Source organism: Portunus trituberculatus, chromosome 37 (assembly GCF_017591435.1).
Source record: "Portunus trituberculatus isolate SZX2019 chromosome 37, ASM1759143v1, whole genome shotgun sequence".
Taxonomy (NCBI): domain Eukaryota; kingdom Metazoa; phylum Arthropoda; class Malacostraca; order Decapoda; family Portunidae; genus Portunus; species Portunus trituberculatus.
The window spans coordinates 13,624,814-13,640,567 of NC_059291.1; the positions used below are offsets into that span (position 1 = coordinate 13,624,814).

General features: G+C 38.0%; 1 protein-coding gene across 1 annotated transcript in view; it reads right to left on the bottom strand.

Moving 5' to 3' along the window:
- The window catches only part of LOC123514123 (WASH complex subunit 2-like), a 110,949-nt gene that overhangs the window by 58,530 nt on the left and 36,665 nt on the right, over positions 1-15,754 (bottom strand). The gene's annotated exons all lie outside the window — the stretch shown is intronic.

Consider the following 15,754-nt stretch of genomic DNA (forward strand, 5'->3'; position numbering starts at 1 on the left):
TATCAGAATCACTACTGGAGTCTTCACTTTCTTCTGTCTCAATAAAAAAAATCACTGTCTTCATTTTCATCACTGTCTTCAATGTCATTACTGAGTAACACCGACATAATATCACTCGGAGTACCATTTCCTCCCTCCGGGTCAAGGGGGTTGCCAGATGTCACCTTGAAAAAATGGGAAAAGATGACTTATTATGAGGGAACATATGTCTCCAGGTTCAAGCAGGTGAGCGAGAAAAGATGACTTATTATAAGGGATCATATGTCTCAAGGCTCAAGCAGGCGAGTGAGAAAAGATGCCAGATATCTCCACTTGCCCCAAGGAACAATAGTGAGGGGGAGAGATTCAAACGTTTAGCGCGGAAAAAATCATGATTACCGGTACGATCCCCACCTCTCCGACGCGACGCCACAATCGTCCTCAAACAATCACTGTACGTTAAGGGTTAAAAATATCTTCGTATTTCAAGGCATAAATTATACAAAATTTTTCGTCATATATAAAAAAATTGTATATTGGGGCGTTCGTATCTCGAGGTATTACTGTACAGTGGAGACTCAATACTCAAACATCTAAATAGGCAAACTTTTCAATACTCGAACACAAAAATTAAATCTAATACTCGATAAAATACCTGATAGTTGAACGCCCACACATGTGGTTGTAAACAAAGGCTCCCTGGCCTCTTCCTCCCCTCCCTCTGCCAGTTGTGCTGATGCATTCAGAATAACATTCTTGTGCATTCTGTCCATAGTTTTTTTTATTTATAAACTTAAAGGCTTATTAGTGGTGAAAATATCTGGTAATCAAACGGCCTCACATTTGGTCATATACGAAGCTGTCATCTCCCTTCTTGCAGCCGACATTGTACTGTTCTGATACCATATTACCGGTAGTCCCGGTATTACTAGTAATACTGATAATCCGGTATACTGAATGCTGGTGTGCATCCCTAGTCCTTCCACAGCCTTGAGAAAAACAACATTCTTCTGCGTTCTGTCGGTAGTTTTTCATTCAGAAACTTACGATGGCATCAAAGAGGCTTATTAGTGATGAAAATACAGAATCTGGTGCGAGCCAAATCCCTCCATTAGTGGGTTCTCAGGAATAACACCAGTAGAAAAGTTACCAGATGTTTTCATGGATGGTAATTTGTCCTCTTCCCCACCCTTCTTTTCCCTCCTCTTTTAATTTATCCATCACCAGCCTTCATTTACGGTATGTACAAATGAAAATTACAAAAAAAATACATTGAAAGTTTCATAAACTTGAGGTTTTGCTAAGATGAGAATGAATTACCTGATTTATAGGTATCAATAGTCGAGCTTTTTAATACTAGAATAGCCATTTGGAACGAATTAAGTTTGAATATTGAGTCTCCACTGTGTGTGTGTGTGTGTGTATATATATATATATATATATATATATATATATATATATATATATATATATATATATATATATATACAGGCAACCCCTGCTTAACGAAGGTTCACACAATGAAATTTCGCTACAAAGAACGTTTCCTTTTACCACCATCTGCTCATTTAATGAACACCAGTTTTATCCAGGTAATTTTTTCCAAGTTTGAAAGCTTGCTGTATCACGCAAGCCAACAGGCTTTTGAATACACTAGTGCCTCTCATGGACAAAGCGCGTACCACTCACTCCCTGACACTTCCCCGTTCTCAGCTCAAAACATTAACAGTGTCCAGCACCAGCTCGTCTTCCCTTGCTCAACAAGCCACCAAAACGCCCTGCAACCAGCCCTGAAATGTCGCCTAGCATTGCTAAGAAGACCAGAAAGTCTCTTACTCTTGAAGTGAAGCTGGATATTATTCACAGACATGAGAGAGGCGAGGAAACTAATAGCATTGCTTGTCACCATCTTGACTCCATCTACTGTCTCTACTATTTTTCAAGTCAGCAGACTCTATTAAGAAGGCTGGTGAGACCATATCTTCCATACAAGGTAAAAAAAAATACCTGAACTCGTGACTCTGCAATGAATAAAATTAAAAGCCTTGTGGAAATGTGGTACATAAGATTTGTATGCGGTACAATGATGCGTCCTTTGTTTACATTCCACAGGTTGCCAGCTAGCATATTTCCCACTTCACTCTCCCTCCCTTCATAAATTTGAGATCATCAACATTATAAAGTTACTTACATACATACATTAGTGTACATTATAATGAATTAATTTTAAATTAAACTGCTTAAATGTTTAACTTCATAATTTTTACTTTCATTAAACCTTTTACTGTGCTATGATGCACTCACTTTGTTTACTCTCAATGGAAGTTCAAGTCAGGGGTCAAACTTGTTATAATTGGTTCGCTTAACGAACGGTTTTTAAGGAACGTAACCCATTCGTTAAGCAGGGTTGCCTATATATATATATATATATATATATATATATATATATATATATATATATATATATATATATATATATATATATATATATATATATATATATATATATATATATATATATATAAGGTCTGAGTTACGTCAGAGTTACGTTCCTGAAACATGACGTAAGTCAATTTTGTACGTAACTCGAGTTTTTGTACTTTCAAAGCATATTATCGAGTTTTCAACCAATCATTTTTTATGGTTATTCAGATAAGTAAAAGGTTATATTGTTATATTGGTATATTATTTACAACTATGTAGGAATATATTGATTAGGGCTGCGAACGCGAAGGACTGCAAGTTGTTGAGAGGGGCGGCCTGAGGCCGTCAGGAGGGTGGGCAGGTCAAATGTTGTGACGCTCAGGGCAGACAGCTGGGAGCTTTGTGGAGTGCGGTAGGAGTATAAGCGTTATATAAGTAAAAGGTTATATTGTTATATTATTTACAAGTACACTCAACCCTCGATTTGCCGGACCTCCATTTGCCGGATTTTGGATTTGCCGGACAAGAGTCTGAGGAAAAAAAAAAAAAAAAAAAAAAAGTCCGGGACAAGTCAATTTCAAACTACCGCGCCAGACAAAGTTCGCAAATCGGGCACTATAGATGGCAGCGCGGGCGGACATACACGTCTAGTACTGGACTGTAAACAAGTCTGCCGCGTCACACGAGTGTTGTGCTTACGTGCTTGTCGGCGGCATTGGCATGTGTTACGGCCCCACGTGGTGAGATGATGATGATGATGATGATGATGGTCGTCGGAGGTTTTGCCTTTGCCTCGGCACCTCCTGTTACTTCTATTCTTCCTGATCCTGCCTTTCTTTTATTTTTCTTTCTCTTGTCTTCCACATCTGGTGCAAAGTCTCTTTCTTCTCCCTCAGTTTTGTTTTTCTGAACAAAAAACGTCTGATTTATTTTCAACTTCCTGGTACAGCTGGTGCAGGTGCCGAAATGCCGTTAAAGACAACACTATGTTCCCACCGGAAATTTTGCCGTTAAACACGGGATTCCGGTAAATCGCGTGCCGTTAAAGCGGGGTTCAACCTGTATAGGGTTAAGTCCGGCAAGGGGGTAGACCCCCGGACATTTTCCATTGCCGGACATTTGCCATTCCCGGACAAGCCTTCCCCCCTTTTAGTCCGGCAAATCGAGGGTTGAGTGTATGTAGGAATATTTTTTTTTTTTTTTTTTACATTACAAGGGCACTTGCCAAGGGCAAACAAAGTGTTGGAAAAAAAAAAATCCCGCTGGTTGCCAGGCCCTGTTAAGAAGAAAGTAGAAAGAAAAAACAAAAAATCTAAAAGGAGGGTCCAGTTAACGTAAGAGGTGTCTTGACACTCCTCTTTTGAAAGAGTTTAAGTCATAGGCAGGTGGAAATACAGACACAGGTAGAGAGTTCCAGAGTTTACCAGTGTAGGGAATGAAGGAGTGAAGATACTGGTTAACTCTTGCATTAGGAAGATGGACAGAATAGGGATGAGAAGAAGTAGAGAGTCTTGTGCAGCGAGGCCGCAGGAGGGGAAGGCATGCAGTTAGCAAGTTCAGAAGAGCAGACAGCATGAAAACAGCGGTAGAAGACAGATAAAGATGCAACATTGCGGCGGTGACTTAAAGAATCAAGACAGTCAGTTAGAGGAGAAGAGTTGATAAGACGAAAAGCTTTAGATTCCACCTTGTTTAGTAAAGCTGTGTGTGGATCCCCCAGACATGAGAGCCATACTCCATACATGGGCGGATAAGGCCCTTGTACAGAGCAAGCAGCTGGGAGGAGAGAAAAATGGACGAAGACGCCATAGGACACCTAACTTCTTGGAAGCTGATTTAGCAAGAGTAGAGATGTGAAATTTCCAGTTTAGATTTTTAGTGAAGGATAGACCGAGTGTGTTTAATGTAGAGGAGAGGGAAGTTGAGTGTTATTGAAGAAGAGAGGATAGTTGTCTGGAAGGTTATGTCGAGTAGATAGTTGTAGAAATTGAGTTTTTGAGGCATTGAACAAAACCAGGTTTTCTCTGCCCCAATCAGAAACAAGTGAAAGATCAGAAGTTAGGCGTCCTATAGCATCTCGCCTTGAGTCATTTAATTGTTGTTGGGTTGGGCGTCTGTTGAACGCTGTTGAATAATGCAGGGTGGTATCATCAGCATAGGAGTGGATAGGGCATTGAGTCAGATTTAGGAGATCATTGATGAATAATAGAAAGAGAGTGGGTGATAGGACAGAACCCTGTGGAACACCACTGTTGATAGTTTTAGGGAAGAACAGTGACCGTCTACTACAGCAGCAATAGAACGATCGGAAAGGAAACTGGAGATGAAGGTACAGAGAGAAGGATAGAATCCGTGGGAGGGTAGTTTAGAAATTAAAGATTTGTGCCAGACTCTATCGAAGGCTTTCGATATGTCAAGGCCGACAGCAAAGGTTTCACCGAAGTCCCTAAAGAGGATGACCAAGATTCAGTTAGGAAAGTAAGAAGATCACCAGTAGATCTGCCTTTACGGAAACCATACTGGCAATCAGAGAGAAGGTTGTGAGCTGATAGATGCCTCATTATCTTCCTATTAAGGATAGACTCAAAGGCTTTAGAAAGGCAGGAAATCAAAGCTATAGGGCGGTAGTTAGAAGGATTGGAGTGGTCACCTTTTTAGGGACAGGTTGAATGTGAGCAAACTTCCAGCAAGAAGGATAAATAGAAGTAGAGACACAGATGAAAGAGTTTGACCAGGCAGTGAGCGAGTTCGGAAGCACAGTTTTGAGAACAACAGGAGGGACTCCATCCGGACCGTAAGCCTTCCGAGAATCAAGGCCAGAGAGGGCCAGGAAAACGTCTTTATAAAGAATTTTAATTTTAGGGATGAAGTAGTCAGAGGGTGGAGGAGTAGGAGGAATATGCCCAGAATCATCCAAAGTTGAGTTGGTAGCAAAGGTTTGAGCGAAGAGTTCAGCTTTAGAAAAAGAAGAGACAGCTGTAGAGCCATCTGGATGAAGTAAAGGAGGAAAGACGAAGAAGTAAAGTTGTTAGAGATATTATTGGCTAGATGCCAGAAATCTCGAGAGGAGTTAGAATTGGAAAGACTTTGACATTTTCTATTGATGAAAGAGTTTTTAGTAAGTTGGAGAATAGATTTGGCATGATTACGGGCAGAAATATATAGGGCATGAGTTTCAGCAGTTGGATGGCTACGGAACCGTTTGTGAGCCGCCTCTCTATCATTGACAGCACGAGAACAAGCAGAGTTAAACACAAGCTTGTTTTTGTTGTTGATTACGGCCGCGAACGCGAAGGACTGCATGTTGCCAGAGGGGTGAACGCCTGAGGCCACCAGGAGGGTAGGCAGGTCGAATGTTGTGATGCCCAGGGCGGACAGCTGGGAGCGTAGTGCAGTGCGGTGGGAGTAGAAGCGTGGGCAGCGGAGTAGGAAATGCAATAGGAAAGGGCAATAGGGATCAGCAGACAGGTGCAGATGGTGCAAGTCAGCTGCAAGTGTCGTGTGGCCCAGGCGAAGGCTCCGGAGTTGTTATTGTTGTGATAGGTGCGGGAGCCCTCAAGGTCATCAACCTCCCGGTTGTTATGGTAATGGGCTTCCCATTTTCTTCTTCATTCCCTCACACACAGCTGCTGCCTCCCTTCTCATGTCTTTTGATTATGTCCACTTTTTCTTATAGCGTAATGGTTTTCCTTTCCTTAGCATCACTGCTATCATTCAGGAGTTTTCTTTTTGGTGCCATTGAGCAAGATACTAAGATAGTCAGCAAACGCAGATGTAGGAACACTCTTGCCAGGGACGACGGTGTGGTGGAACTGAGGTACGTAGAGTGTTATTGTACTCAAGCATGAGGTGGGCGGTGTGGTGGATAACCACTAGTGACGCCTGGTGGCCAACAATAAAAATAAACCCCATGCTTTATGATTTATAAATTTTCAATTTTTAAAATCTTAAATTGCCTTATAGTGGACTGACGTAAGTGCAAGTTTGACGTAACTCAAGACCGACGTAACCCGGGACCTTACTGTGTGTATATATATATATATATATATATATATATATATATATATATATATATATATATATATATATATATATATATATTGTCATGGTGTGACTTACGTTAAGTTACCCATCTATTTCTTTTGCCCACCTTTGCTCTCCTTGGACCAGTGGTTGAGTGGGCAACTAGTAATAATATACCATATTGTACATTAGTTTAAGTTCTTTTATATTCATTATTAGTTAATAAGAGTGTATTTCTTTAATATGTTATGTGTTGTAGGTAGGGACGTTAGTGAGTACGGACGAAATTCTTTATATTTGTAGTATTAAGTATGTTTTGCCGGACGATATGTTTTCCGCCCAAGGCGCCGGCAGCCTTTAAAACAATGAGTGTGCTTGACCTAGCTCTCGCTCGCTCATTTCCGGGGGTCAAGCTGGGTCACCAGAGGAGGCCTGCCACCTCCAGCTGGGAAGGCCACATGGACCATTGCAGTGCACGTGGAGTGAGTTGTGGCAAAGGTAAAAGCCACCAAGATATGTGTTTGTGTACTATAGCTAGCAATAGGATGTTTTTAGGGTGTTTTGTGCAATAATTTCACTCCTACAAATAGAGGGTATACGTGAGTTTGTACATTTTTTTTTTTTTTGCAATTTCTATTAGTATTTTCAGGATTTTAGGATTCTGCTGGTGTGTCCGCATTCTTTCCACCCGTATTTTTTTCCATGTTGTGCGTGTTTACCATTTTACGAGCCGTGTTGGTTATTATTTCCTTTGTTCTTAATCTTCTTTACACGTGGTCAGTAACATCGGGGACCATGTGGGTACGGAGAGTTCCGGCAGTGTTATCCAGGCTTATTTTTTTTGTGTGATATTTTTTTTGTCTTTCTTTTTGCTGTAAGTTATATATAGTAAGTTATGATTAGATTACATAAATTGTAAGTTAGGTTAATGAGTGTTTCCCGTTGCCTTTGTTTCATTTCATGCTGTTTAAACTTTTTTTTCTGTCGTTCCCTGAACCTGGAATAAATTAGATTTAGGGTGAATTAATCCGTCGAAAAGTGGGGAACGTGACAATATATATATATATATATATATATATATATATATATATATATATATATATATATATATATATATATATATATATATATATATATATATATATATATATATATATATATATATATATATATATATATATATATATATATATATATATATATATATATATACATATCGCAATTGGGGCTGAAATAGCCACGCCATAGCCGAAAACGTGGTAGCCAAATTGAACAACTAATGATGAAAATTGTTATTGGTGCCACAACCACAAATTTTACTCCTAATATCCCTCATTTTGACCTTTTTTTTTAATTACTGTATAATCCAAAGCAGGATGGCGTGGGGGTTTGGTGGCTATTGTGAGCACAAAAAATGGTAGAATCTGGCTATCACTGTCTAGTGGGGAGGACGTGCACTCAGAGACTGTGTTTCATCTTGACGGGAAGACGGTTTTGGCCAATGAGCGCTCAGATATCCCATGACATCATGGCTGGGTGCACGATAGCAGGCATCTGAGGTCGCGATAATGAAATTTTAGCAGCTTTCCATGGGTGCGTGATAGCAATAAAACGCGATAGCTGAAGTCGCGATAGCCGAGGGTTGACTGCATATATATATATATATATATATATATATATATATATATATATATATATATATATATATATATATATATATATATATATATATATATATATATACAGGCAACCCCCGTTTAACGAAGGTTCACACAACGAAATTTCGCTACAACGAAGGTTTCGTTTTACTACCATCTGCTCGTTTAACGAACACCAAACTCGTTTTAACGAAGTTTTATCCAGGTAAATTTTTCCAAATTTGGAAGCCCCCACCATATCATGCAAGCTGACAGGCTTTTGAATACACCAGGAGCTGCTGGTACTAAGGCCTGCCTCAGGAGAAATCCTGAGACACCTGTAGAATAAAGATCAAGATCAAGCCTCTTGTGGACAACACAGGCACTGCTGATACAAAGGCCTGACTCAGAAGAAATTCTGCATCACCTGTAGCATCAAGATCAAGATCAAGATCATGCGCACCACTCACTCCCCAGTCAAAACATAACAGCGTCACCCGCAGCTCATCTTCCCTAGTTCAACTTACCACCAAAACACCCTGCAATGTGGCCTAACGTTCTTAAAAAGACCAGGGAGTGTCTTACTCTCGAAGTGAAGCTGGGTATTATTCACAGACAAGAGAGAGGCCAGAAAACTAATAACATTACTTGCCACCATCTTGACTCCATCTACTGTCTCTACTATTTTCAAGTCAGCAGACTCTATTAAGAAGGCTGGTGAGACAGCATCTTCCTTGAAAGCTAAAAGAACCACCCAAACTCATGACTCTACAATGGATAAAATGGAAAGGCTTGTGGAAATGTGGTACATAAGTTTTGTATGCGGTACCAAAATGCGCACTTTGTTTACATTCCACAGGTTGCCGGTTAGTGTATTTCCCGTTTCACTCTCCCTCCCTTCATAAAGTTAAGATCATCAACATTATAAAGTTACGTACATACATACATTAGTGTACATTATAATGACTTAAATTAAACTACCTAAATGTTTAACTTCATAATTTTTATTTTCATTAAACCTTTTACTGTACTATGATGCACTCTCGTTTTGCTTACTCTCAATGGAAGTTCAAATCAGGGGTTAAACTTGTTATAATCGGTTAAACGAAGTTTAAACGAAGTGTTTTTAGAAACATAACCCTTATTAAGTGGGGTTGCCTATATATATATATATATATATATATATATATATATATATATATATATATATATATATATATATATATATATATAAGATCTAACATATGAAGAAAGACTGAAGGAAATGGGACTGCCAATATTACAAGATCGAAGAGAACAAGGAGACCTAATAACAATGTACAAGATAGTCAATGGCATAGAAAAGATAGACAAGGACGACCTGGTGCTGGTGACAGAAGAAGCTGGAAGGACAAGAGGACATGCAAAGAAGATTAGGAAGAGGCAGTGTGTAAAGGATATTGGAAAATACAAGGAGGACCTGGTGCTGGTGACAGAAGCTGTAAGGACAAGAGGACATGCAAAGAAGATTAAGAAGAGCCAATGTGTGAAGAATATTGGAAAATAGTTTTCCAAAGAATGGTGGAAAAGTGGAATGCATTGAGTGATGAAGTTGTTACAGCACAAATGTGCATAAATTTAAATAAAAATTGGATAAATGGAGACAAGAAGACAGGGCACTATGAGCCGTGCTCGAACCCTGTACAATACAACTAGGTAAGTACACACACAAAAAAAAAAGGGAAAGTGTGGTTTAATGCTAAATGCATAAACGCCAAAAATGACAAGGTTAATGCTTGGAATAGATAGAGGAAGCGTAAAACTGAAAACAGATGGGATGAATATACTAGTTAGAAATGAATATGTCAAGACAATAGGGCTGGAGAGAAAGAAATATGAGCGATATAGTTGACAAGTGCATAGATTAACCCAAGTTGTTTTTTAGACACAGAAATAGTAAGATGAAACAGAGAGAAGGGATAACTAGGCTTAAGCTGAAGACACAGTTTATGAGGAAATGTACGATATGGCAGAAGTGATGAATGAAAATTTCAGTTCTGTCTTCAATGAGGAAGGAGAGTTCAACCCTGATGGTGAAATTATTAGATGTAACTCATTGAACACTATCTCTGTGACATAAGATGAAATTTTTAAAATGTGAAAGGAGCTTTATGTAAATAGTCAATGGGACTCGACAGAGTGTCAAACTGGATTTTGAAGAAATGTAGAGAATTAGATGGAAAAATTCATAGTTTGGTGGTAACATCCTTGACGAAAGGTTTAGTGCCTAAGGATTGGAAAAGAGCAAATATCACACCGATATTTAAAGGAGGTGGTAAAGAAAATCCTTTAAATTATAGACCAGTGTCATTGACCACTGTGGTGGGGAAGTTGTGCGAAAGAGTGGTTAAAGAGAGATGGATGGAGCACTTGGAGAGACAAAACAAAATAACAAACTGTCAGTTTGGTTTTGGAAAAGGTAGGTCATGCTCCACAAATTTGATATCATTTTACTCAAGAGTGATTGATGTTATTCAAGAAAGAGATGGATGGTTGGACACAGTATAACTTGACTTGAAAAAAGCATTTGACAAGGTACACATCAAAGATTGATATGGAAGATAAAGGAGTATGGAGGCACTGGTGGAAGATTACTTGAGTGGTTGACAGAGAAATGAGAACAGTAATACGTGACCAGTGTTCATCATGGTTTAAGGTAAATAGTGGTGTCCCACAGGGATCTGTGTTGGGACCACTAATGTTTATTATCTACATTAATGACTTGAGTGAAGGAGTTGAAAGTTATATAAACCTGTTTGCTGATGATGCAAAACTGATGAGGAAGGTTGAAAATGTGAATGACTGTAAGACTGCAAGAGGACATGGTTTAAAGTTGAAAAAGGGTTTTCGTAAAAGAGATGTCAAGAAGTATAGTTTCCCTCATAGAGTTGTAAACAATTGGAATGAACTTGATGAGGAGGTTGTAATGGCTGGGATTGTGCATAATTTTAAGAAGAAATTTGATAAAAGATATAGAGACAGGACACCATGAGTTTACTCCCCTCCTGTAAACCACAACTAGGTACTCGTAAACATATCTAGGTAAAACAATTAGGTAAACACACACACACGAGATGCTGTCGAGGAAGGACGCAATACCGTCGCTCCCGAGAATCAGCTGATCTTCACTACCTTTGTTGGGTTTGCAGTGGTCTTGGCATGTGGACTCGTTTTTTTCATGAATACAGTGTTACAAAATCATGAGTGAGAAAGAGATTCCATCTAAATGCAGGTATGAGACACGGGAAACAATGAAAGCTGATGATGACTATGTTGGTGAGGGAGAAAGAGCATTCAAAGACTTTGATACGGCGCATACTTCACTGTTTGATAGAGTTTTGACTATCGAACGTAAATTAGATAAATTGATAAAGGAGAGTATGGGAATGAAAGAGAATGAAGAACAGGATAAAGAGCTCCAGAAATTGAAAGAAAGGATAAAAAGAGTGGAAGAAAACGAAACTAGGCTAAGAACGGAAAATGAAGAATTAAAAGTGAAAGTAGCTAACTACAAGAAATTGATGGAAGAAGGACTCGGTAAAGCCAAGAAAGAAAAAGAGAGGCTGAAAGATCTAGTTAACAAAGAAGAAGAAAGAGTACAAGACGTGATTAAAAAAGAAGTACAGGCATGGAAAATCCAAGATAAGAGAGACAAGGAATCATTTCAGGAAGTATTTCAAGAACAGTTAAAAGAAAGAGATGAAAATATGACAAACAAAATGATAGGAGTCCTAAAGAAAAAAGAAAATTTAGTAAGAGAAATTGCGGAAAAAAAAGAGTGTAATTATTTTTGGACTGAAAGAAAAAAATGTTAAATATAGACCAAGAAGGAAAAAGGACGAAATGAAATCAGTAGAAGACCTACTAAAACATCTAAATGACAAGGATAGACAGAACTTAGAAGAGGAAGTAGAAGAAATCCATAGAATGGGACCATATCAAGAAGGAATAGTGAGACCAATTAAGATGTTACTAAAATCACAAGCAGCAGCAGAAGAAATACTATATAGAAAAACAAAACTCAGAGAAACAGAAGGTTGCAGATATATATATATATATATATATATATATATATATATATATATATATATATATATATATATATATATATATATATATAATAAAGAAAAATAGAAACAAGGAGGAAAGGAAGAGACACAATGAACTGGTGGCAGAAGCAAGAGAAAAAATAATGAAAGGTCAGAGGAGGAGAAGAAGGCATTTTTGGAGAATTATAGGAGACAGGATAAGGAAATGGTATATAAAAGAGAAGGAAGAGAAAAATGGAACAAGTTTAACTAAAAATGATAAGAACAAGAGATTAAAAATGATGTATACAAACATAGATGGGATTTTATCTAGTAAATTAGAATTAAGAGATTACATAAAGAAAGAAGAACCAGATATTGTATGCCTGGTGGAAACAAAGTTAAATGAGGCAATAAAATAGACATAGATAAAAGGTATAATATATGGAGGAGAGACAGAGTGGGTAAAGGAGGAGAAGTCATGATGATGTTCAGGAAGGAAATAGTGGTAAATCAAGTGGAGTTTGGGAAGGAAAATCAGAAATACTGTATGTTAAGATGCATATTAATAAAAAAGTTAACAATCATTGGAACATATGTGCCACCAAAAACAAATTCATGGACTAACCAAGAATATAAAGACATAATAAATGACACAGTAAGGAGTCTTACAAAAATCATTAAAGAAAGGAGAAAAGTGATATTAGTAGGAGATTTCAACTGTTAGGAGGTGGACTGGGAAAATTATGAAAGTGGTATGGGGAAGATGCCTGGGAGATAGATTCCTGAACCTAATGATAGATAATTTGATGATCCAAAGAGTAAAGGAAAAAACAAGATTCAGAGGAAACGATGAGCCGGTGAGATTGGACCTAGTTTTACAAGGGATATACAAATTAACGATGATATAAGATATAAGTGCCCATTGGGAAAGAGTGACCATATAATATTAGAAATGGATATAGAAGAAGGAAAGGAAGATAGAGATGAATCATACAAAGGAGACCGATTAAATTACAGAAAGGCTGATATTGAGAATCTCAAGAACTATTTTAAAAACATAAACTGGGAGGAGATGGAAAACTCAGAAACGGTTCAAGAGAAATATAACTTATTTTTGGAAATATACAAAACAGGAATCAGGGAATATGTCCCGAAATATAGACCTAAAGAAGAAGGAAAGAAAGATTGGTTTAATGCAAGATGTGCTAGGGCAAAGGAGAAACAAGATGGAGCATGGAAAAGGTGGAGAAGAAACAGAAATCCAGAAAATAAGGAAAACTTCAAAACAGAAAAAAATGAATATGCTAAGGTGAGAAAGGAAGAAGATAGGAACTATGAAAAGGACATTGTCGAAAAATGTAAGGAACAACCAAAATTGTTCTACAGATTCATAAATGGAAAAATAAGACAAAAAGAAACAATAGAAAGGTTAAAAGGAGAGAACGGAATGGTGGAAGACCCAAAAAGTATGGCAGAACTGTTAAATAGTAAATTTCATGAGGTCTTTACTAAGGAATCCAAATTTGAAAGACCACAGGGTAATAGAAAGACTGTGCATATCAAAGAGATTAAAGGGGGAGAGAAATAAGGACGATAGTTAAAGATATGAAGTCCAAGTGGAGAACAGTAGACAGCGGAGTGCCACAGGGGTCAGTATTGGCGCCAATACTTTTTCTCGTATATATAAACAACATGCCAAAGGGAGTGAACAGCTACATAAATCTGTTAGCGGATGATGGGAAACTGTGCAGAGTCATTAAACAAAAAGAGGATTGTGAAATACTACAGGAAGACTTAAACAAGATTTGGAAATGGAGTAAAAAAAGGGAGATGGAATTCAATGTGAACAAAAGCCATGTCATGGAAATGGGAAAAAGTGAAAGATGACCAGTGGGAATCTATAAGATGGGAGAAGGAGTAGAACTAGAAAAAGTAAAAAAGAAAAAGGACTTGGGAGTGACAATGAAAGAAAATAATCAAGCGGTAAGCCATATTGATAGAATTTTCAGAGAGACGTATAATTTGCTAAGGAATATTGGATTAGCATTTCACTATATGGACAAAGAAATGATGAAGAAATTGATAAGTACTAAAATAAGACCTAGATTGGAATATGCAGTTGTGTGGACCCCCATAAAAAGAAACACATAAGGAATTTGGAGTCTACAAAAAATGGCTACAAGAATGGTTCCAGAATTTTAAGGGATGACATATGAGGAGAGACTAAAAGCAATGGATCTACCAATCCTGGAACAGAGAAGAGAGAGAGGGGATCTGATACAAGTATATAAATTGATTAACAGAATGGATCAAGTGGATAATGAGAAACTAATCCAGAAAAGAATATGACATTAGAAGCACAAGATCGCCTAGTAAGAAACTGAGGAAGGGAAGATGTCTGAGAGATGTTAAAAAATTTTGTTTCTCGCAAAGATGTGTTGAGACTTGGAACAGTTTGAGTGAGGAAGTGGTGTCAGCAAAGAGTGTACATAGTTTTAAAGAAAAACTGGATAAGTGTAGATATGGAGACGGGACCACACGAGCATAAAGGCCAGGCCCTGTAAAACTACAACTAGGTAAACACACACACACACACACACACACACACACACACAGTAGCTGCTGAGCATGTATTGAGAAATGCATAGAAGCTGAAAAATTCTCAAGAGACAAACATGATTTATGTAAGAAGAAATATGTCGCAGGAGGAAAGGGCTAAGATGAGAGAAATGGTGACAGAGGTGAGAGAGAGGAATGAGGCAAGAACAGAAGAAGAAAAGAAGTTTTTTGGGAAAAATAAGAAATGACAAAGTGTGGAAGTGGTGGACAAAAGAGAGGGAGTAAAAGACCAGACAAAGGAGCAGATAAGGAAGAAAGACATAAGAGTATCATATACTAACATAGACAGCTTCCTATCAAAAAGATTAGAGTGTATGGACCATCTGATAAGAGATAAACCAGATATTATGTATGTAGTGGAGACTAAATTGAGACCGAATATCCAAATAGATTGGTTTGGAGGGGGAAATTATAGAATGTGGAGAAAAGATAGAGTGAATAAAAGTGGAGGTGGAATAATTGTGTTAACAAGAAAAGGCTTAATAGTGCAAAATGTGTGCCTTGGAGGAGATGAGGAGGAAGTGGTGGGTGTGGTGATGACTGATGGAAGGCAAGATATCAATATTGTAACTCTGTATGTACCACCAAAAACAAGTGCATGGTCAAATGATCAGTATAATAGTATGATGGAAAGCACATTGGAAAGAATGAGAAATGAAGCTGCAAAGAAAGCAAAATTGGTTATAGTTGGAGATTTCAACTGTAAAGACGTCAATTGGCAGGAATTTGAAGTGGGGAATGGGGTGAGCAGCTATTAAATTATGCAGTGGGAAATTTGATGACACAGTGGGTGAGGCATCCAACAAGGGGAAGGAGGGGTGATGCCCCCTCGAGACTGGACTTGATATTCACAAAGGGAGTAATTCTAGAAAATGAGATTGAGCATGAGTGTCCTTTGGGGAAGAGTGATCATGAATTATTGAAATTTGAGGTAAAGGTGGGGTTCAGCAAAGATAATGAAGTTGGATGCAAGGAGGAATGCCTAAATTATGCTAAGGGAAG